This window comes from Callithrix jacchus, chromosome 2 (assembly GCF_049354715.1).
Source record: "Callithrix jacchus isolate 240 chromosome 2, calJac240_pri, whole genome shotgun sequence".
In the NCBI taxonomy this organism is placed as follows: domain Eukaryota; kingdom Metazoa; phylum Chordata; class Mammalia; order Primates; family Cebidae; genus Callithrix; species Callithrix jacchus.
Window position 1 is genome coordinate 122,199,973 of NC_133503.1, and position 23,508 is coordinate 122,223,480.

The 23,508-nt window shown below is 37.7% G+C and overlaps 1 long non-coding RNA gene across 1 annotated transcript in view; it reads left to right on the top strand.

Annotated features, from left to right (window-relative positions):
• LOC103791511 (uncharacterized) overlaps positions 1–23,508 on the top strand; it is a 112,627-nt gene that overhangs the window by 73,853 nt on the left and 15,266 nt on the right. The window contains exon 5 of the long non-coding RNA XR_004740112.2: positions 17,825–18,058. This is a non-coding gene — a long non-coding RNA (uncharacterized LOC103791511). The remainder of the gene's footprint in view (positions 1–17,824; positions 18,059–23,508) is intronic.

A 23,508-nucleotide genomic window follows, 5' to 3' on the forward strand; every position in this document is an offset into this window, starting at 1 on the left:
AGAGGTTAGAAAAAGAAAAGAAAGAATTAAGATAAGTGGGATTGCTAAAGTCTAATTGTGTAGGGCGTGCCATGGTACATAGTCAAAGGCTGCTATAGGTGTAACACTAAGTTTTGAGCGAGGTAAGTAACGTTCATTATTATCATAAATCTAAAAGCCAGTTAGGACTTTAGCCATCAAGAGTGATAGCTGCAAGACAGAAGAAAATATTTAAAAGATCCTTCCCAAAACATTCCTAATGTGATTTTGTTTGAATAAGGACCAGCAAAACCATTTTGTGTTAACAGAAAATGGCTATAAGTTAAATAGCATTTGTAAATTATAATACAAATAAATGATAGGTTTAAAAACAGAAGCATCCAGGAGCATGAACGACAAGTTTGATAAACTCTGATGGAATAAACAAAATAGTAACTTACAGTAGCATTTAGAGTTATACATTTTAGACTGTTAGGACTGGAAACAGTCCCAGAGAACAACCAGTTCAACACTGTTGGTTTTTTAGTTGAAGAGAGGGAGAAAACAGGTCTAGAGATGTTAGATGACTTACTTAAGATCACTAGTGGGAAAATCTGGATGAGGAAACTGATCACAGCTTGTCACTGTGCACTGTATGAAAGCAAAAGTGTACGCTACCTTTCCTGTCCTGGTAGAGCCTGAAATCAAGCTTGATCTTTGCCAAACAAACATGTATATTCATCTCAGGTTATGTGTCTCAAAAATTGAAGGAATGGCAAATTTGGGGGTGGGACAGTTATGAAATTATCTGTAACCTCTTTTTTTAAAAAAACATAGTTTAATATATTTTCCTAGCAAACTTACAGGAAAAGCACAGATGACAGACAACATCAAAAACATGTACTTACCTCAGAAACATTTGGTGAATGGATGGAATCTACTGTATGACAAAAATGCTACAAACACCATTTAGTTGCCATCAGTAAGAAATTTACTTGTTTTTTTAAAAAATCCAAATGCTGGCATTGTCCAGAAAAATTTAACATGTTAATTTATAATTATTATAAAGTTGAACCATTGAAACTTGTTTGCTGAAACGTTTTGACTTACATTAATGCTTTCTGTCCCTGCATTTATATCAAAAATTCACATACAAAAATAGAGATACTGCCAATCCCTGATTTCTGTCCCCTCTTCTTCCACTCACAGTCATAAATTTAGGTACCTTCTCACCTCATGGGGGAAAAAAAAATCTAACATTCAGAACTAATAATAATAATGGGAAGAAGAGATTTTTTTTTGAGAATGAACTGTTTCCCATCATTATGTATACTTAAGCACATTCTCCACATTTGCGGTGTGCTAGCTGGATGTCTTTTGGCATAATTGTTACACGTTTGGCGTGGATAGCACACATGTGGGTGTCTTCAAAAAGGCCAACCAGTTAGGCCTCACTTGTCTCCTGCAAAGCACCAGTAGCTGGGCTCTGGAAGCGCAGATCTGTTTTAAAATCCTGAGCAATTTCTTACAGCAGGCTGGAAGGGAAGTTTGCGAACCAGAATTTCAGTGGACTTCTGCTAATGTTTAATTTCACCGAGTGCCTCAGTACCAAGCCTGTAACAATGAGTTTTATTCACCCATCCAGTAGAGGGCGCACTCTCATGAATGGCTTTTGTAGTCAGTTGCTTCCTGGGTGCTTTACCACCGGTGGATTTGCTTGCAGTCCGCTTTGTAGGAGCCATGGTACAAAGACCTCCTTACCTAACCTCCGTCTCCTTCGGCTGGAGCTCCGTGAAGCGAGAGGTGGCGCTGGCATCAGAGGGCGATGATGGCACTGTGGCAGCATTTGTAACCTCTTAAGGTAAAAAGTGTTCTTTATAAACTCTCTTTCTGAACTGGGTACAGGAATAAAATTTGATTACCCGCAAAGTATTGGGAATTGATAGATATACATGGAATTTTGAGTGTTTAAATATTTTTTTTCCTTTCTTTCTGGATTCTTAGAACTCAGAATACACCCAAAACCAGTCTCCCAAATTGGAATTTTCAAGAAATTCCAATTTCAAGCTCTTGCTTGAGAAACATAATGCCTTGGAGCTATCTTAATGCTTGTTCAAGGCCAGTGAATTCTTTTTTTTTTTTTTTTTTTGAGATGGAGTGTCGCTCTTGTTACCCAGGCTGGAGTGCAATGGCGCGATCTCGGCTCACCGCAATCTCCGCCTCCTGGGTTCAGGCAATTCTCCTGCCTCAGCCTCCCGAGTAGCTAGGATAAGGCACGTGCCACCATGCCAAGCTAATTTTTTGTATTTTTAGTAGAGACGGGGTTTCACCATGTTGACCAGGATGGTCTCGATCTCTCGACCTCGTGATCCACCCGTCTCGACCTCCCAAAGTGCTGGGATTACAGGCTTGAGCCACCGCGCCCGGCCGGCCAGTGAATTCTTAAAGTGGGAATGTGGGAGGAAGGATCATCTAAAAATATACCTGAGGAAAGAGAAGAGATCTTTGATTTGTGAAAGAAATAAGTCAGTAATGTATTTGAAATGTTTGCATATAAGAACATTTAAAGTGCTTTGAAAATCAATTTTTCAAAGTTTATTCATTCATTTATTTATAACATTTAATAAGGAAGACATTTTTCTAGATATCAAGAACACAGCAGTGAACCAAACAGACATCAGTATCTTCCCTTGGTAAGCTTATATTCTAGTTGGGGTGAGAAACACAATAAACAAATAAAGAAGTTAAACATATAGTATGTTGAATGGTAACAAGTGCTATGTAATGAAGGGGATCAGGGCTTTGGAGGAGGGATTGCTATTTTAAATCGTGCATGAGGGGAATCTTCACTGAGATGATGACATTTAAAGAAAATTTAAAAAGGTAGGGAGGCAAGCGGTGTAGCTCTCTGGGAGAGACAGCGTCCTTGTAAGAAGAGTGCTGCTGGCAGAAGAAACAGCATGTTCAAAGCTCCAAGCAGAGCATTCTTAAAGTGTTTGAAGGGGCCAGTGTAGGTGGTGCAGCATGAGCAGGAGATAACATCAGAGGAAAATGGAGCATCATGTTCTGCAGGACCCTGAAAGTCATTTAAGGACTCTGGCTTTCACTTTTTTTTTTTTTTTTTTTTTGAGACAGAATTTCACTCGTCACCCAGGCTGGAGTGCAGTGGTGCAATCTCGGCTCATTGCAACCTCTGCCTCCTGGGTTCAAGCGATTCTCCTGCCTCAGCCTCCCAAGTTGGCTTTTGCTTTGATTGAGATAGTAAATCATTGGAGAGTTTTGAGCTAAAAAAAAATCACTGGAGAGGAATGATGTGGGCTGACCTTTATACGAAAAAGAACACTGTGGGCTGCTGTGTTGACAATATCCTGTCCCAGTTTGGGGCAGGATCTGGAGACCAGCTAGGAGGCTACTACAGTAAGAGAGAGGTAATTGTGGATTGAAGTCAACTGGTAGCAATTGAGATGGTGAGAAGCTGTCAGAGACCTGGACTTATTCTGTAGATAGAGCTGACCTGTTTTGTTAATGGATTAGATGAGAGAAGTGAGAAAGGGAGAGGAGCCCAGGATGGTTCTAAGATTTTTGTCTTGAACAATTGTGAGATTGGAGTTACCACTTGCTGAGATGGGGGCTGGGAGAAGCAGTTTGGGAAGGTGGAAGGCTAGAAATTTGGTTTCCAAATTTGGTTTTACGTTGTCCTGAACTCAGCAATGTTGGAAATCAAATTTCTCTTGTCTTGCTTTGCAATTAAAAGTAATTGAGAAAACCGCAATTACTTTTTCACCAAGCTACCTAATATTTGTTGTTAGTGTGGCTTGTGATTTGCTGTGTGTGTGACTATGTGGAAAAACAGCAATATTAACAACTTGAAATAAATTAACTTCATATCATTTGGACCAAACACCTGTCAGAGGCTTTTATAATAAATTAACTTCATATTATTTTGACCAAACACCTGCCAGAGGCTTTTATTTATTCTTTTCCATTGGATTTTTAAATGGATATTTACACTGGATATAAAATTCTGAGTTGACAGAATTCCTCCAACACCCCCTTGCCATGCTTATCAGTACTGTAGAGACATTTTCATTGTAGAATATTTATTTATTTATTTTTTAATCTATAGAGTGTAATAAAAGATTTGGGAAACATTTCTTTACAGTATTTAGGATTTACATTTAAATGAAAATATTTATAATTTATGCAAATCAAGATATTTAAAAAAACTCAGAATACGAGGAAAAAATTTAAAATGTACAGTTATTAATGGTAAGATAGAAATAATAGAATAATTTAAACGTCAAAGGGTTTAATGATAGATTAATTTTTATTGTTTGATTTCAAAGTAGATCCTGTATACTATATCTTTCCACTCATAAATGCTTCTGTGAAAATGTTTATATCTGAAGAACATGTTTTATTCACTTATTCATCTAGCTACACTTTTTAGTTGCTATCCATGTACTACCACTTAGAAGGTTTTATCTATCTACAATGTAGGTATAAGAGATTCTTAAAGCAACTCTTATGAGTTGCTCTAAGGCAGGGGTTCCCAATTCGTAGGACACAGACTGGTATACCCACCCCTCTCCACCTCCCCTGCCCCAGTCACCATCTGTGGAAAAACTGTCTTCTAGGAAACAAGTTTCTGGTTGGCCAAAAAGGTTGGGGACCACTGCTCTAAGTGACAACAATAAAGTTAAATAAAAATTCTTCAGTGAGGTTACACTATACATATTAAAATAAAATGTTTCCTCTTTCAGTCTTGTGTGAAGTATTTGAGTTTTATGGGAACATTTATGTAAATGTAAGTTATATACATCTTTGGAAAAGTATAGCTTCTGCACAACTAATTGAAATGCAGCTCAGCCTATGTCTGCAACTGAACTGAACTGAGAACTTTTCTGGGAGATTGAAAATATTTTAATATTCTGTTTAAGAAAGCAAGAAATTTTAAGTGATCCAAAGAGAAGTTTCTAGATCAGAGATATTTTTAAGATATTTAAGTGGAAGTGAAGTTTTAACTATTATACAACTTTGGAAAATTTAGAGATTACTTAAAAATATTTTGCCTAATAGATTGATTAATATATATTTATCTTTCAGCTGCCTACAGAATTCAATTGCATAAATTATCATCACATTTATAAGGCCTATAAGAGAAATTTGTTTTAGTCAAGAATATTCCAAAAGATATTGAAAAAAGGGCATAGATTTCAGCTATTCTCAGATACTTCAAACTGATCTTTGTGGTACATCAAGGATTTATTTTGGAAGGGACATCATAGGCTTGCAGGTCTGGAAGTGCTCATAAGAGTTCATCTAGTTCATCATGTCAGTCTAAGGATTATTAAAATTGCCAGATGCAAAACCAGTTATAATAGGCTGGTTTTCCAACCTGTGAACTCTGGAGAACTCTTCTAAAGGAAGAATCTCCTTTTCAAAGATATTAAAAATAGGGTTTTTTCCTCATTTCACTTTTGCTGAGTCCCCAACAGTGGTGGTATGTTTTAAAGGGTCTCCTCACAATACTTTAAACCCTTAAAAGAGTTTAGAACTTAAACTTCAAATAATCTTCTCTTTGTCAACGTCTTTTGGTGTTCTTCAAATAATAGTCCTTTGTTTAAAGAAAATCAGACTTAAACTTGTGCATTAAGTGATTAAAGTAAAAGCTCATTATTATGTTTTCCCTGTTACTTCACCTCTGATCTTTCAACTGTGACCTCTGCTTTTGATCCATTTCCAAAGTATTAAAATATAACCATTATAAAGAACTAGTCTTTATAGTAGCACCATCACCAACATGTCCTTTGGCTATTTCCGATTATTCAGGCCTTGTTCTTCAGTTTTGAGACTACCTAGAATTTTTTTGGTTCACTTCATGTCAGTGATTTCTCAGCTTTCTCTTTCAGCATCTAATTACTTTGAATGTTAAAATTATTAAAACATTAAAAAATTCTGATTTTTACAACTATACTTATAAAAGAAAATAAGCAAAAAAAAAAAAAAAAAGGAAAAAACTGAGTAGAGGATAAGTGATTATTTCCAAAATATTCTTGAATATTGTTGCAATGTCAGCAGTCACAAATAAGTATATACACATAAGTGTATGTAAAATACTACAATGGATTAAAAATATCAAGCATGTTAAAATGTCAATGATTTTTAAAAGCATCTTCATTAGTCACTCTTGGGAACAAAGTTATTGTTCTGAAAACTGATCAAAAAAGGTAAAGAATTTTTGAAAACATATTTCTTAAATTAGAGAAATTTAAAAATGCCCTCTGTTAGTTTCCACCAAATACCAAAAACATTTCCTTTTTCTTCATCCTTAGCATTCCACATGTGTTTTATATATGCCACAATTGTACTGTGCTGGGGTCCCAGGGTCTTATAAAATCAATTTTGGAACATTTAGGGACTTATTAAGAAACATTGTTATTAGTAATGCATTTCAATAAAACATTACTGGTGCTACTTTTAAACAAAAAAAAAAATAAATGGTTTTCTTTAAAGGATATCTATCCATGGATTAAAAAATGTAGGGCCAAATGTGGGAGAGTAAAGATTACACTGGTGTTTTCTTCCAGTACTCACTAGACTCTTGAAAGGTAGTTTTCATTCCTTGAAGCCTAGTACCATCTCAGAATATCTCCAAATCTTTTTAGCGTCTTTTGGAAGAATGCATTTTAGCTTAAATTTGTAACAAATTATAAGACATTAAATTACCAGGAGCTTTGGACTATGCACTTCCATGGCACCATGGCATTGCTATACTTTTTTTTTTCTTTGTAGCTGGGTGATGTTGCCATGTCCTACTCCAAATCAAATCTGCATTATGATGAATCCTGATGCAAGACATGTCTCTAGCCTAATCCACTAGCTGCCTATACTTCCTCTTACTGTTCTCCTTGCTGGTTTTGGCTCTTATCTCAGCAGGAATTCTGTGATAAACATCTTGCAGGACACATTTCTTCTTTAAAAAGGAAAAGGCAAGCTCCTACTCTATTTCTCCCTGTCCTTGACTGTAAACACCTTCAGTTACATTAAACAAGCATATTCTTTTAAAATATTTATGTCTGCGAACTTTCAGATGCAGCTAAAATACTCCTGTCTTCAAGGAGTCGTCGTCTAACTCCTTAGGTAGAGTTAGCTGCTCCATTCTCTTGTACAATCATGGAACTTGGTTTATAACTTTATTGCAGCATTTACTGTGCTCTTTAGTCACTTATTCACTTTATGGTGTAGATCTCATTGGATGTGAGCTCTTCAAGGGCAGAGGTCATGTCGTATTTATCTTTCTCTCTAGCATAGTTCTGACCCTTGGTAAATATTCAATAAACATTTGTTGAAAGAATGAAAGAATTAATGAATGGATAAATAAATAAATGGCCGTGTGTCCTTTGGTTGGCAAATAATTTCTTACTTATTGTTATGGCATTTTTGTTTGCTTGTTTTTATGGGTACTACGCTTTTACATTTATTAAGTAGAAATTGGTTTTTAGTATAAATAAGTAGCCCGGATTATTTTTGTTGTTGTTGTTATACTTTAAGTTCTGGGGTACATGTGCAGAATGTGCAGGTTTGTTACACAGGTATACATGTGACTTGGTGGTCTGCTGCACTCACCAACCCATCATCTATATTAGATATTTCTCTTCATGCTATCCCTCCCCTAGCTCCCCTACCCACCAACAGGACCTGGTGTGTGATGTTCCCCTCCCTGTGGCTGTGTGTTCTCATTGTTCAACTTCCCTTTATGAGTGAGAAAATATGGTGTTTGGTTTTCTGTTCTTGTGTTAGTTTGCTAACGAGAATGACGGTTTCCAGCTTCATCCATGTCCCTGCAAAGGACATGAACTCATCTTCTTTTTCATGGCTGTATAGTATTCCACAAGTAGCCCTAGTTCTCAATTTCCTTTTAAATTCTACTTGAGTAACCTGTGCTTTAGTAGAGCACTATAGGAACATCATTTTATGTTTGTCTACACTAGAAAATTCTGACTGAATTGCTACAGAAAGGCAAAAATTAGAGTTGGTCAAGGAAATTACTGAATCATTTGGTTTGTTTTATTACAGTTTGCCATCCACACAAACATTTGATTTTTAGTTTACTAGTAGTAGTTTTTTTTCCCCCTCTCTTAGTAGATATCTTGTAATCAAAAGGAAAGCAGCAATCTCTTAAGTAATATAAATGTGGAAATATTTTCCACCAACTTGGGGGTTGGGGAGTCTGGGGCCAAATGGTGATACTTACTTTTTGACAACTTCAACTCTACTCTGCCTCTCCTTCCCTACTGTCCTGGCCAGGCTTTCCCTAGCCTTCCTTTTCCCTACCACTTCAAAGGATCTCATTTTGATTTAGTGAATAGTGTGAGTTAGGAGATCTAGCTCTGTGAGTCATAGTTTCCTCATCTTTAAAGAGGGATAGTAGATCCAGATGCTTATGAAGACCTAATACATAATGCACAAGAAAATTCTCTGTGAACTCCATGAAACGACGTAAATCTGAAGGAATACTATTTTTAGTTTATTAGAGGCATCACCTATAGAATCAAAATTCAGTAAGTTCTATTTGTGTCTTTCTATGTCCTTATAATAGTAACTAAGTAATGTAATAATCTGGTCTTGTTATAATAAGGATGTGTTTAGGGCATGTCCTTGAAGCATTTTAGCAATAGTCACTTGAAAAGGGTATCTCTTTCTCTGTTGCCTAACCCTGAAGAGCCAGGCTTACAGGCATGCAGAACAGTGGAATGAGAATGACCGTGGAGTTGGGAAGGACAGTCAGCTTGAGGGCATGTGGAGACACAGGTAGAAAGCCACAGAATACACCTACACCCTAAGACGGCCCTATGATCAAAGTACCATGGCAATCATTAGACAGTTTTCTTTTAAACAAAATTAATGTATACAGATTAAAATGGAAATGTATGTTGTAAAACTGAGCCATTTACAAAGTTTAAATTATTAGATCAGAAAAACACCTCAAATTAATAGAAGCTTTGTTAATAGAATTCCAGACCTTAGAATTGAAAGGAGATGCCTTCAGTTGAAAGTAGGTTACCTTTCAAGACTATTCATGGAAAGCCAAGGGTGAAATCTAATATTCTATGTGGGTTACCTACCAGAGTGCATATTGTGCTGTCTTCACTTTTAGGTGAGAAACTATATGATTAAAGAAAGATGTTAGAGACCTATGATGCACACATGCGCACACTCACTGCACACACATGTACTCACATATATGACATTTCTTAAAAAATGGGAATAACTGAAATTTGTGAGAAACCATATAATTAAACAGGTTAAAGAGACCCCTGACACACACCTGTGTGCATGTACATACTCGCATATATAAGGCACTTGTTAAAAGATGGGAATGATTGAAATTTTATGTTAATTAAGCTCAACTTTTATGTTCTTCCAGATGATCTGCATTATTTATGTACTATAAAATTCATAATATTTCTATTGTTAACTTTAAAACAAATATTTTGAAAAAGCTCATTTGGGGAGATTGCAGAATATCATGGAAAATATATTCCTTAAACTTCAGTACACCAGACATTTCAAGAAAGGTGAAAAATAAGTGATAAGAGTGATAAACACAAATAGAGAAACAGAGAACCCTGATCCTTAATCTTTGCTATTTTGTTAAGAAAGTGTCTTAAGTTTTAGAAATGTCCTCTGGGCTAGTTCATGAATGTGGTAAGCATTATATTTTCCAACACATTTATTTAGCTTTACACTCCTCAAAAATGGGTGCTATATAAAGAATATTAGAAATACCTGATTTGAATAAATTAAAAGGAAGTGGAAAAGTGGGAAGAATCACTTAAATAAATGTCCTGCCTCCTAGGTGAGTTGGGAACATTCGCTTATTTCAGTGTCATTCTTTAATGTTATGACATTGCAGTTCATTGTCTTGTCAGTCATTTTGCTTCTAGACTCTAACTCTCCAGTGATGAATGGTCAGTAATTATTCGTCAGTTTATCAGCCACTTTTTATCCTTAGCATTTTGCTTAATGCATGGTAGGTGCTCCATTAATGAATTTTAAATGAATGAATGAATAAATAATCTTTTATATATTTATACCAACTTTATGCACATTGTGCCAGTTTTTCTTACCTCACTTTGTATGTGTGATTATCATCCCACTTTTGAAATGGTGAAATTAATTTTGTGTTTTTTTCAGGGTATCCTGGTCTGAGATGGGAGTTCTGACTGAGACCAGTTCAAATTAAGCCCAGGGTAGATTATTGTTTAGTCTCAGAGGAGGCAGACACATCTGCTGGTGGCCATTTTGGCCTCCTTCCCTCCCTCCCTCCTTGAAATCCTGTCCCTTGCCTCCCATGACCTCTCTGATCTCACCTCCTACCAGTAACCCTTTTGCTCACTCCACTCCAACTACACTGGCCTCCCACCTGTTTCCAAAACACTCCAAGTATGCTCTGTATTAAGGCTTATGTAAGTTCCTTATATGGATGGGCGGGAGACAGAGCATAGAGGGCTTCTGAATGCCATACCAAGGAGTTTGAATTGGTGGTGTGCAGTCCATTGAAGGATTTTATGCAGGAGAATGACACAATCAGATTGACTGTATTTACATTTTAGAAATGTCACTGTGACTGCAATGTAGATGCTAGGAAGGCTCATGGAGAAAGTAAAAGACTTTTGAAATGGTCCAGGTAGAAGACGATGACAGCCAGAACTAAGGCAAAATCAGTGGGAAGTCAAAGGAAGTGACAGTGACATATCAACTATGTGGAAGGCTCTAGAAGTTTCAAAGTGGAAGTTTGGGCTTTTAATATTATTATTCTAATGAGTATATGAGTCTTGATTCTATTTATCCAAATAGGTAAACAGGAGTAAGATGTTCTATTGCATTGAAGTGACTATAAACACTCAGTAAGTAAAAACCCACTAAGTCACTGAATGCATAGGCCTGGATCTTTAGATTTTGGGAGTCGTTAACCCGTAAAGGTAGTTGAAGCCATGGATGTAGGATGAGAAGTAGGCTGCTGAAGGAAGAACCCTACAAAATCATATGTTGGGAGTAAAAAGAGAAAAGATAAACATGGTTAGAAAAAGAGACAGCACAATCCAAGATGAAGAAGGAGAACCAAAGGAAATGGGTCTGTGAGAGCAGAGGGGAGAATGTCAAGGACTCAACATGTAGCCTTATTGTATCCTTTGAAGTTGGGTAGTGTGATGCCTCCCGCTTTTGTTCTTTTTGTTTAGGATTGTTCTTGGCTAGGAAAGCAGCTACTGGATTTGACTTGGAGTTCACCAGGGCTTTCAGGGAGAGTAGCATTGCTCTACTTACCCAAGTGTAAGGAAATTCTCAAGTCTTGCCTCAGTGACCTTGGACTCTTTGAGGGAGTGAAAGAACCCAGAGTGACTTGCTTAGGATCACACAGCTGATTTGTTACATACTTGAGCTGAAATCCCCTCTGCGTTTCTTGTTTTGTTCTTTGCCTTAGGACTAAATTGTTAGATATTTAAAAGGATTCATAAACCAGGCCTAATAGATTTAGTAATAGGACATGTCCTTGTTTCCTTTCTTCCTCACTCCCACTCTGACCCTACCACATTTAATTCATCTGTAAATTCTGTTGACCATTCCTCCAAAAAATATATCCTTTCTAATCAGTTAACTCTCTCTACTTCCTCCACCACAACTCAATTTTCTCTTGCCCATGTTATTGCAGTAGCCACCTGACTTGTCTCAGTGCTTCTACTATGCCCCTCGTATTGTCCATCTTCTCTTCCATGATTAGATCATGTCACTATCTTGATCAAACATTCTACAGGATTTCCCATAACACTCAGAATGAAAGCAATCTCTTTAAATGTCCTACAGGGTCCCAGGTACTGTCAAGGTTGCCCACATTTTGGACCATGCCACCTTCCACTTTCTGCCTCATAATTGTTCCATTCTTTCTATTTCTTTCTTTCTTTTTTTTTTTTTTTTTGAGATGGAGTCTTGCTCTGTCTCCCAGGCTGGAGTGCAGTAATGTGACCTTGGTTCATTGCAATCTCCACCTTCCAGGTCTAAGCAATTCTTCTGCCTTAGCCTCCTAAGCAGCTGGGATTACAGGTGTGCCCCACCACGCCCACTAGTTTTTCTAAGTTGAGATAGGGTTTCACCATGTTGGTCAGGCTGGTCTCAAACTCCTGACCTGGTGATCCGCCCTCCTTGGCCTCCCAAAGTGCTGGGATTACAGGTGTGAGCCACTATGCCTGGCCTTTCTTTCTATTTCTTAAACAAGGCAGTGCATTTCTGCCTCGTGGCCTTTGCACTTCTGTGTCCTCTACCTGAGTCCTCTTTCCCCAGATTTTCATTTGGCTGCTTTTTTTCCTCATTCATCTCACAGATTAAATGCTATCACTGTAGAGAGGTCTTCCTTCCCATCATAATTCCTCCATTCTGTCTTATTACCACAAAAATCTGTAGCACTTCTTATCACTTTTTGAAATTACATTGCATATTTGTTTATTTTTATTTTTATTTTTACTTTTTTTTTTCTTCAACTTTTATTTTAAGTTTAGGGGTCCATGTGCCAGATATGCAGGTTCGTTATATAGGTAAATGTGCGCCATGTTGGTTTGCTGCAGAGATCATCCTATCACTTAGGTATTAAGCCCAGCAATTCTCCAATAGCTATTCTTCCTGATGCTCTTTGTCTCCCAAATCCCCCTCAAAGAGGCCCCAGTGTATATTTTTCCCCGTCATGTTTCCATGTGTCCTCATCATTCAGCTACCACTTATGAGTGAGAACATGCAGTGTTTGATTTTCTGTTTCTGTGTTAGTTTGCTGAGGATAATGGCTTCCAACTCCACCTATGTTCCTACAAAGGACATGATCTCATTTCTTTTAATGCCTGCATAGTATTCCATGATGTATATATACCACATTTTCTTTATCCAGTCTATCATTGATGAGCATTTAGGTTGATTCCATGTCTTCACTATTGTGAATAAGTGCTGCAGTGAACACACACATGCATGTATCTTTATAATAGAATGATTTATATGCCTTTGGGTATATACCTAGTAATGGGATGGCTGGGTCAAATGATATTTCTGCCTTTAGGTCTTTGAGGAATCACCACACTATAGCTAATTTATGCTTCTACCAACAGTGTAAAAGCATTCCTTTTTCTCTGCAACTTTGTCAGCATCTGTTGCTTTTTGACTTTTTAGTAATAGCCATTCTGACTGGCCTGAGATGGTATCTCATTGTGGTTTTGATTTGCATTTCTCTAATTATCAGTGATGTTGAGCCCTTTTTTCTTATGTTTGTTGGCTGCTTGTATGTCTTCTTTTGAGAAGTGTCCACTCCTTTCCTATACCCACTTTTTAATGGGGTTATTTGTTTATCTTTGATAAATTTGTTTAAGTTCCTTGTACATTATGGATATTAGACATCTAACAGATGTCTATTACGTGGACAGCTCCACCTTTGTCAGATAGATAGATCGCAAAAATTTTCTCTCATTCTATAGGTTGTCTGTTCACTCTGATGATAGTTTCTTTTGCTATGCAGCTCTTTAGTTTAATTAGATCACATTTGTCAATTTTTGGTTTTGTTGCAATTACGTTTGACATTGTCATCATGAAATCTTTGCCCATGCCTATGTCCTGAATACTACTGCCTAGATTTTCTTCTAGGGTTTTTATAATTTTGGGTTTTACATTTAAGTCTTTAATCCACCTCGAGTTAGTTTTTGTATAAAGTGTAAGGTAGGGGTCCACTTTCAATTTTCTTCATATGGCTAGCCAGTTCTCCCACCCCCATTTATTAAATTGGGACTCTGTTCCCCATTGCTTGTTTTTGTCAGGTTTGTTGAAGATCAGATGTTTATAGGTGTGTGGTCTTATTTCTGAATTTTCTATTGTCTTCCACTGGTCTCTGTGTCTGTTCTTGTTGTTTTGGTTATTGTAGGCTTGCAGCATAGTTTGAAGTTGGGTAGCATGATGGCTCCAGCTTTATTCTTTTTCTTAGAATGGTTCTTGGTTATTCATGCTCTTTTTTGGTCCCATATGAGTTTTAAAATAGTATTTTCTGATTCCGTGAAGAATATCATTGGTAGTTTAATGGGAATAGTATTGAATCTATAAACTACTTTGGGAGGTATGGCTATTTTCATGGAATTGATTCTTCCTATCTATGAGCATAGAATGTAGTTTCATTCATTTGTGTCTCCTCTGATTTATTTGAGCAGTAATTTGTAGTTTTTCTTGAGGAGGCCCTTCACTTTCCTTGTTGGTTGTATTCCTAGGCATTTTATTCTTTGTGCAGCAATAGTGAATAGTTCATTCATTCATGATTTGGCTCTCTGCTTGCCTGTTGTTGGTGTATAGGAATGCTAGAGGTTTTTGCACATTGACTTTGTATCCTGAGACTTTTCTGAAGTTGCTTATCAACTTTAGAAGCTTTTGGGCTGAGATGATGAGGTTTTTCTAGATACAGGATTATGTCATCTGCAAACAAAGATAATTTGACTTCCTCTCTCCCTATTTAAATCCCTTTATTTCTGTCTCTTGCTGGATTGCCCTGGCCAGAACTTCCAACACTATGTTGAACAGGAGTGTTGACAGAGGGCATCCTTTTCTTGTGCTAGTTTTCAAGGGGAATGCTTTCAGCTTTCTCCTGTTCAGTATGATATTGGTTTAGATTTGCCATACATGGCTGTTATTATTTTGAGGTATGTTTCTTCAATACCTAGTTTATTGAGTTTTTAACATGAAGGGATATTGGATTTTTATCAACGGTCTTTCTTGTTTCTATTGAGATAATCATGTGGTTTTTGTCTTTAGTTCTGTTTATGTGATGAATCACATTTAATTACATTTATTGATTTGCTTATGTTGAACCAAACTTGCATCCCAGGGATGAAGCCAACTTGATTGTGGTGGGTAAGCTTTTGGAGGTGCTCTGGGTTCAGTTTGCCAACATTTTATTGAGGATTTTTACATTGACATTCATCAAGGATATTGACCTGCAGTTTTTTTTTTTTTTTGTATCTTTGCCAGGTTTTGCTATCAGAATGATCCTGGCCTCTTAGAATGAGTTAGGGAAGAGTCTCTCCTTTTCAATTATTTAGACTACTTTCAGTGGAAATATTACCAGCTCTTATTTGTACCTCTGGTAGAATTCAACTGTGAATCTGTCTGGTCTTGGACTCTTTTTGGATGGTAGGTGATTAATTACTGCCTCAATTAATTTCAGAACTTGTTATTGGTCTATCAGGGATTCAGTTTCTTCCTGGTTCAGTCTTGGGAGGGTGTATGTGTACAGGGATTTATTCATTTCTTCTAGATTTTCTAGTTTATGTGCATAGAGGTGTTTATAGTTTTCCCTGATGGTTGTTTGTATTTCTGTGGGGTCAGTGGTAATAACCTCCTTATCATTTCTGATTGTGTTTATTTGATTCGTCTCTCTTTTCTTCTTTATTGGTCTATCTAGTGGTCCATCTATTTTATTAAGTTTCTCAAAAAAAACAGCTCCTGGATTTGTTGATTTTTTTGAACGGTTTTTTGTGCCTGTCTCTCTCTTTCAATTCAGCTCTGATACTGGTTATTTCTCATCTTCTGCTAGCTTTGGGGTTTGTTGGCTCCTGGTTCTCTAACTCTTTCAGTTGAGATGTTCAGTTGTTAACTTGAGATCTTTCTAGCTTTTTCACATGGTAGTTTAGTATTATAAATTTCCCTCTTAACACTGCTTTATCTGTGTTTCTGAGATTCTGGTATGTTGTCTCTTTATTATCATTAGTTTCAAAGAACTTCTTGATTTTGGCCTTAATTTCATTATTTACCCAAGAGTCATTCAGAAGCAGATTGTTCAATTTCCATGTAGCTGTGTGGTTTTGAGTGAATTTCTTAATCTTGAGTTTTAATTTGATTGTGCTATGGTCTGAGAGACTGTTTGTAATGATTTCAGGTTTTTTTTTTTTGCATTTGATGAGGAATATTTTACTTCCAATGATGTGATCAATTTTAGAGTAAGTGCCATGTGGTGATGAGAAGAATGCATATTTATTGTTTTTGGAAGGAGAGTTCTGTAGATGCCTATCAAGTCCACTTGATCCAGAGTTGAGTTCAAGTCCTAAATATCTTTGTTAATTTTCTGTTCCAGTGATCTAGTATTGACAGAGAGGTGCTGAAGTCTCCAATTATTCTTGTGTGGGATTCTAAGTCTTTTTGCAGATCTCTAATAATTTGCTTTATGAATCTGGGTTCTCCTATATTGGGTAGATATATATTAAGAGTAGTTAGCTCTTCTGGAATCAAACCCTTTATCATTATGTAATCCTCTTCTTGGTCTTTTTGATGTTGGTTGGTTTAAAGACTGTTTTGTCAAAAATTAGGATTGCAACCCCTGCTTTTTTCTGTTTTTCATTTGCTTGGTAAATTTTTCTCCATCTTTATTTTGAGCCTGTGTGTCTTTGGACATGAGATGGGTCTCTTGAAGACAGCATACTGATGGGGTTCTTGGCTCTTTATCAGGTTTGCCATTCCATGTCTTTTAAATGGGGAATTTAGCCCATTTTACATTTAAGGTAAGTATTGTTATGTGTGAATTTGATCCTGTCATCATGATGCTAGCTGATTATTTTACAGGCTTGTTTATGCAGTTGCTTATATTGTCATTGGTCTGGGTAATTCAATATGTTTTTGTAGTGACTGGTGATGGGTTTTCCTTTCCATATTTAGTGCTTCCTCAAGAACTCTTGCAAGGCAGGCCGAGTGGTGACAAATTCCCTTGGCATTTGCTTGCCTGAAAAGGATCTTACTTCTCCTTCACTTAATAAGCTTAGTTTGGCTGGATATAAAATTCTGTGTTGAAAATTCTTTTCTTTAAGAATGTCATGATGGGTAGTCCATTCTGAGGTAAGCCACCACCCATCTGCAAAAACAGAAACAAAAAGAAGAAAAAAATGTTGAATATTGTTTCCTAGTCTCTTCTGCTTGGAGGGTTTCCATTAAGAGGTCTATTGTTAGTCTGAGGGACTTCCCTTTTTAGATGACCTGATCTTTCTCTCTGGCTGCCTTTGACAATTTTTCCTTCATTTCAACCTTGGAGAATCTGATGATTAAGTGTGTTGGGGTTGATCTTCTTACTGAGTTTCTTACTGGGGTTCTTTGCACTTCCTGAATTTGAATGTTGGCCTGTCTTGCTAGTTTTGGGGAAGTTCTCCTGGACAATATCCTGAAGTATGTTTTCCAATGTGATTCCATTCTCTCCCTCTCTTTCAGGTACTCCAATCAGTTTTAAGTCTGGTCTGTTTACATAATCCCATATTTCTTGGATTTTTTAAAAAAATTCTTTTCATTCCTTTTTCTCTATTCTTGTCTGCCTGTCTTATTTCAAAAAATAGTCTTCAAGCTCAGAGATTCTTTCCTCAGCTTGCTCTATTCTGCTGTTGATACTTGTGTTTGCATTGTGAAGTTCTCATGTTGCGTTTTTTAGCTCCATCAGGTTTTTCATGTTCCTCTCTAAACTGGTAGTTCCGGCTTTCAGCTCCTGTATTGTTTTATCACGATTCTTGGTTTCTTTGCATTGGGTTACAATATGCTTCTTTAGCTCAGCGAGGTTTGTTATGACCCATCTTCTGAAGCCTACTACTTTTGTCAGCTCAGTCATCTCAGTCTCAGCCAAGTTCTGTGCTCTTGCTGGAGAGGTGTTCTGGTCATTTGAAGGAGAAAAGACACTTTGGCTTTTTGAGTTTTCAGCATTTTTGCATTGATTCTTTCTCATCTTTATGGGCTGTTGACCTTTGAATGGGGTTTCTATGGGGTCTTTTTTGTTGATGTTGATGATGTTGCTGTTTTCTGTTTGTTTTTCTTTTAACAGGCCACTTTCCCATAGGGCTGCTACAATTTGCTGGGGATCTGTTCCAATTGTAGTTGCCTTGGTTTTTCCCATTCCCAGAGGTACCGCCAGTGAAGGCTGCAAGACAGCAATTATGGCAGCCTGCTCCTTCCTCTGGAAGCTCTGTCCCTGGGTGGCACTGACCTTATGCCAGCCGGAACATGCATGTAGGATGTGGCTGGAGACTCCTGCTGGGAAGTCTCACCTAGTCAGCAGGTATGAGATCAGGGACCTACCCAAAGAAGCCATCTGGCTGCCCTTTGATAGAGCAAGTGCACTGCATTGAAGGGACACTTCTTCCTCCTATTTGTATTCTCCAAAGCAGCAGTCTATAATGGCTGAGTCTACCAACACATCCATAGGCTGAGTCTCTCTCCTTGTCCCAGGGAGAGAGATAAGAGCCTTGTCTATAGAACCCTTGCTGGAGTGGCTGAGCCCCCACAGGGAGGTCTCACCCAGTGAGGAGGAATGGATTGGCATCCTGCTTAAAGAAGCAGTCTGGCCACAATCTGTCAAGGCAACTGTGCTCTGCTGTGGGGGACCCTTTGTCGTCCAGACCACCTGTATTCTTCAAAGCCGGCAGGCTGAAATAATTAAGCCTACCAATCCACAGAGTTGGCAGTTCCCCTGGGGAACTCGATCCCAACTCCAACAGACTTCAGCCTGCTGCCATAGGCCAACTGGAATTCTAAGCCAGCAGGTCTCAACCTACCAGCCACTGTGGAAATGGGGCCCACAGAATGATGCCATTTGGCTCCCTGAACTCAGCGACATGCATGGATGGATCTCTTGCCTTGCCACAGAATTCCAGGGCAGGAATATGCAAAATTTTGTGGTCTCTGTGTATGCCTGGGTGGCCGCTCTGCTGACTCGGCATAACTCCATGTATCGGACCCAAGGCCCTGGTGGAATGGCTCACAAAGGGATCTCCTAATCTGCAAGTTGTAAAGATCTATGGGAGAAGTGTGGTTTCCTGGGTGGGGGTCCCATAATCACTCTGGGAATGAGGGTTCCCTTGGTTCCATCCCACACCTGGGTGGGCCACTGCCCAATGCTGCTTCCCTTTGCTCTCCTTGGGTCACGCTGTTTGCCTCATCAGTCCCAGTGCAAGAACCCAGATACCTCAGTTGAAAGTGTTGAATTCACTTGATCCTTTCATTCCTCTATGTGAGTGCTGTGGACCACAGTTGCTTCCAATCAGCTGTCTTGGCTTCTGCTCTGCTGCTTATTTATTTGTTTCTTCATTGAATCTGCTTTGGTTGTGAGACCAGGGACTATATCCATCTTGTTCACCTCGATATTCCCAGGGTCTAGCATCATGCTTGGATTATAAAATAATAACCAGCTCTTAAATTATGTTTGCCCCTTGTGTGACACTAGTCTCTGTACCCTACAGATGATAACACATTTAATCATCATATTATTGCTATGAGATAGGCACAATTCAAACCTGCATTTACAGGAGAGGAAAACTAGGCACTGAGTTAGGTCATCAAGGACTTTGCCTAAGCCAGTAAGTGGCAATGTCAAACTTCAGCAGCCATCAGAATCACCTTGGGGCCTTGATAAAACAGAGGTGGCTGGCACCTTGGCATTTCTATTTTAGTAGATCTACGGTGAGTTCCAAGAATTATCATTTCTGGCTGGGTGCGGTGTCTTACGCCTGTAATCCCAACACTTTGGGAGGCCGAGAGGTGGGTGGATCATGAGCTCAGGAGATTGAGACCATCCTGGCTAACATGGTGAAACCCTGTCTCTACTAAAAATACAAAAATTAGCTGGGCATGGTGGCACGCGTCTGTAGTCCCAGCTACTCAGGAGGCTGAGGCAGGAGAATCACTTGAATCCAGGAGGCAGAAGTTGCAGTGAGCCAAGATCATGCCACTGCACTCCAGACTGGGCATCAGAGCGAGACTCCATCTCAAAAAAAAAAAAAATTTCATTTCTAACTAGTTCCCAAAAGATACTGATGCTGCTGATCTAAGGACTGCCCTTTGAGAACCAATGCAATAGATTTCACAGAGTATTTTCTCACATTAGCTATATTAATACTCACATCCCCATGATCAATTATTGTGCCCATTTTATAGATGGAGGAAACTGAAGCTCTGAGAAGTTAATTAGCTTTCCCTCCAGAGTGGGAATGTATAGAAAAGCTGCTTGGACCCGTCTTCTGGCTCTAAATCAAGTTCTCTCAGCACTGCCCTAAGAGGTCTTTATATGGTACTGAATTTTTCAGAATGCTGCTCCAGTAGATAAATTGTGAAGTCTTTGTTAATTTGGTAGATAAATGAAGGAAACTTCTGGGAACAAACGATCTTACATCTTCTATCCTGTTTCCACTTAATTAATTTGAGTGACAGAGATGGTTTCTAGACAAGCTGACATGATTGAAATTTATTTATATTATAATTTAGACATGCCATAAATGTAATCCAAAACTTTCCCCTGTGTTTAATACTATTTTAGTCATATGGTGGCATTGCAGGTGAGGTTTATCTAGCTCATACTACTATTAAAGAACCTTCCTTGCAAAACACAAGGAGAAATTCAGGAGTATTTATTGAAAATTTACAGTATCTTAATATCTTAATAATTTTCAAATTAACAAAACACTTGTTCTAAAGGTGTTTTTAAAAAGACATCTAATAAATGATAAAATTTTCACTAAAATTTCTGAAGTATTTGAATTTTTTTTTTCTTAGCTGACAATTCTAGACACCAGAGACTTAAAGCTACAAAACTTTGTTTTCCTTAGGTTCTTTCAGGCATTAACATTCTGATGCCAAAGACTAATTAGAAGAGAAAGTGGCACACCCTGAATCTATTTTAGTGATGAAGATAGGAGTGGGAAATGGTAAAAAACCTACCTTGTTCTCACTACTACCATGCTAAAACTGTCATCAATTAGAATCACTCACTGTATTCCTAACATGAGACTGTTGGTAACTTCTCTTCAACACAAACTCAAGTGTCCCTTAATTCAGTTTGTACCTGAAATATATATGGAAATATATTGATAGTGCTTACACTGATAGCATTTTCTTCACTTACAAAAGCATGTGTTGAAAAGAAGTGATGTCAGTACATAATAGAAAAGTTTCTGTAAGATGGTTATTTCTGTTTTATTACCCATCATCTTATGGCAAAGTAGAAAATGTTCCGAGCATTTACCTTGACCCACATTTTATGGTCATATTTATCTGTGCAGCATGTTTTTTTCTTTGCCCAGTGTGCAGAAACATCAGTACTCTTCCTTCTACTTTTACCCATGGCCTTATGTTCACTTTTGTTCAGTTTGACTTATTTGTTTCTGTTTTAGTTGACTAGCTTTTCTTCCCTCTTTTTCTTCTCCCTCTCTTTTTCTTTTTTCAACAAATAACTTTTGGGTCCATGATATTCTAGATTCAGAAAGTAAGACCCTTAGAGTCGTGCTAGAGAAGAAAACATGAATGTATTAAAAAGTTCCGTGGTTCAAGATGATACATTATATGATGAAGAAGCAAGAAAAAAGTCCACAGAAGGTACAATAAACATTTGATTGGGGCAGAGATCCCTGTGGAATTGAGGTTTTTAGGATGGCTCCACAAAAATCATTTCAGGTATTTATTGCTGCGTACTGACCACCCCAAAATATAGTAACTTAAAACTGTAACTACTTGCTATTTGTCTTAATCCTGCCATCTGGGTTGAGCTCAGCTGTCTTCTGCTTCACTGGTTGTTTGCTGGTGTTGGAAGGGCCATGATGACTTCTTCACTAGTATATCTGGCACCTCCTCTAAATGGCTGGAACAGGTGGCAGCTGACTGGGCTTCTCTCTCTCCAAAAATCTCCTCAGGTGAGTAGCATGACCTCTGCATGGTAGTCCAAGTTTCCATGAGAGAGCATTTCAAGAGGGCATAAGCCACAATGTGCAAGTACTTATTAGTACTTCACTTGCTCATGTCCCATTGGCCAAAGCAAGTCAGTGTGGGAGGTATGAATACTGGGGGCCAGGGCTCATGGGGCACATCAATCCAAAGGAAACATTTTGCGGGCCTGACCACATGTGGGGTATGAGAAAAGAAGTCACATATGGAGAATTTTCAGCTTGAGTGACTAGAAAACTTGTGGGATTATTGGTTAGGAGAGTAAAAGTTACATGTGGGAGCTAATTTTAGATGTTAAGTTTGAGACAATGAAAAGGTCTACTAAGGAGAGAAAATGTATCGCAACATGCATGTGAGCTGAGGACTGAAGTACTGAACTTTGGAGTCGCATGTAGAAAATAAATAGTTAAAGCCATGTGACTGAGTATGTTCTGAGAAAGACAGAGATTCTACCAACAAACTTTGATCTGTGTTTACAGTTAGAAGTTGGGAGGAGGCAGAGAGCCCGATTAGGAGACAAAGATACCAACATTCCTCTCATATTTTGTGACACTGTTAGAATTTCTATATTTCCAGTTAAATTTGGTTCTGATTTATCTGTGGGTAGAAAATAATTGAGAAATAATTTAGTTTTATTTTAGCAACTTTTACTGTGGAACCTTTTTAGTGCCTTGAGTTACTGACTTTTAAATGTTTATTTACAAATAATAGCTAATATCTTTGAGACTTTCTCATGGTTCTCAAAGGGTAGAATCATAGTATGAAAACTAAAGTTAATGATATTGCTTGGCAGAATTAAGTTTTACTTCGTTTATTAATCTTTCTACATGCTGTCCTGCTTCTGGAAACATCAATGAAATTGTACAAAAGCTTGGTTTCAATTGTGAGTCCATTTTCTTCTTATTAAATGGACTTAATGTTAAGGCTGGATCAACCCAAGCACAGAAAATTAAAAGTTGAGTGAATAAATATTTTCTTGGTATCAACTAACAAAGTCAAGTCAATTTTGAAAGGTAATTCATAGTTTTCTATGAACCCATTGCACACATGAATGAGAACTGCTGATTGAGGAACTGCTTTCACAAATTCTTTTGGGAAGTGTCAGGAAGTTTTGTATTTGAAAACTTATGTGAGCACTGTCTTGTTTCACTGAGCTACTCATGTAGGCCTTACATAGGTCTTCTAGTTACGTGACCCACCCAATTCAGTGTGACACTCAGATACAAACAACTGTGGGCAGGCCATGAAGACCTCTCACACTCCACACAGAGAGGATAGAATAAACCACAGAAACCATTTGGAATATATTATTTTTACTGAATTCTTTGCCTTTAGAGAAATATGTGGAGGCTAAGAATTCAGTTCAAACTGAAATTAAATATTTCTGTCTTGAATTACTCCATGGTATCACTGATCTTCCCTTTCTCTTTCACTCTTAAATCGTTTTGTGAATATTGTATGGAAAATATCTATGCATACTTGCTTATCTGCAAGAATATAATGGCAGTGACATAAAATGTGGTTGTAATGTTATATGTACTGCTTAACAGTTTTAAGTATGTTACTTGGTTCCCTCCACTTTAGAAAATTTTAAGGTTGATGTAGGTATGTGCTATATAGGCCATGTCTTCATTAGTGTGCTGCATTGTGACTTAATAAAAAGAGATAATGTTTATTGAGTTCCTGCTATGTCATAAGTGCCTTATGTGTGGGATTTCATTTGATCCCCACAACATTCTTATGACTTAGGTGCAACTAATCTGCAAATTATTATCCTTAATTTGCAGATTAGGAAAC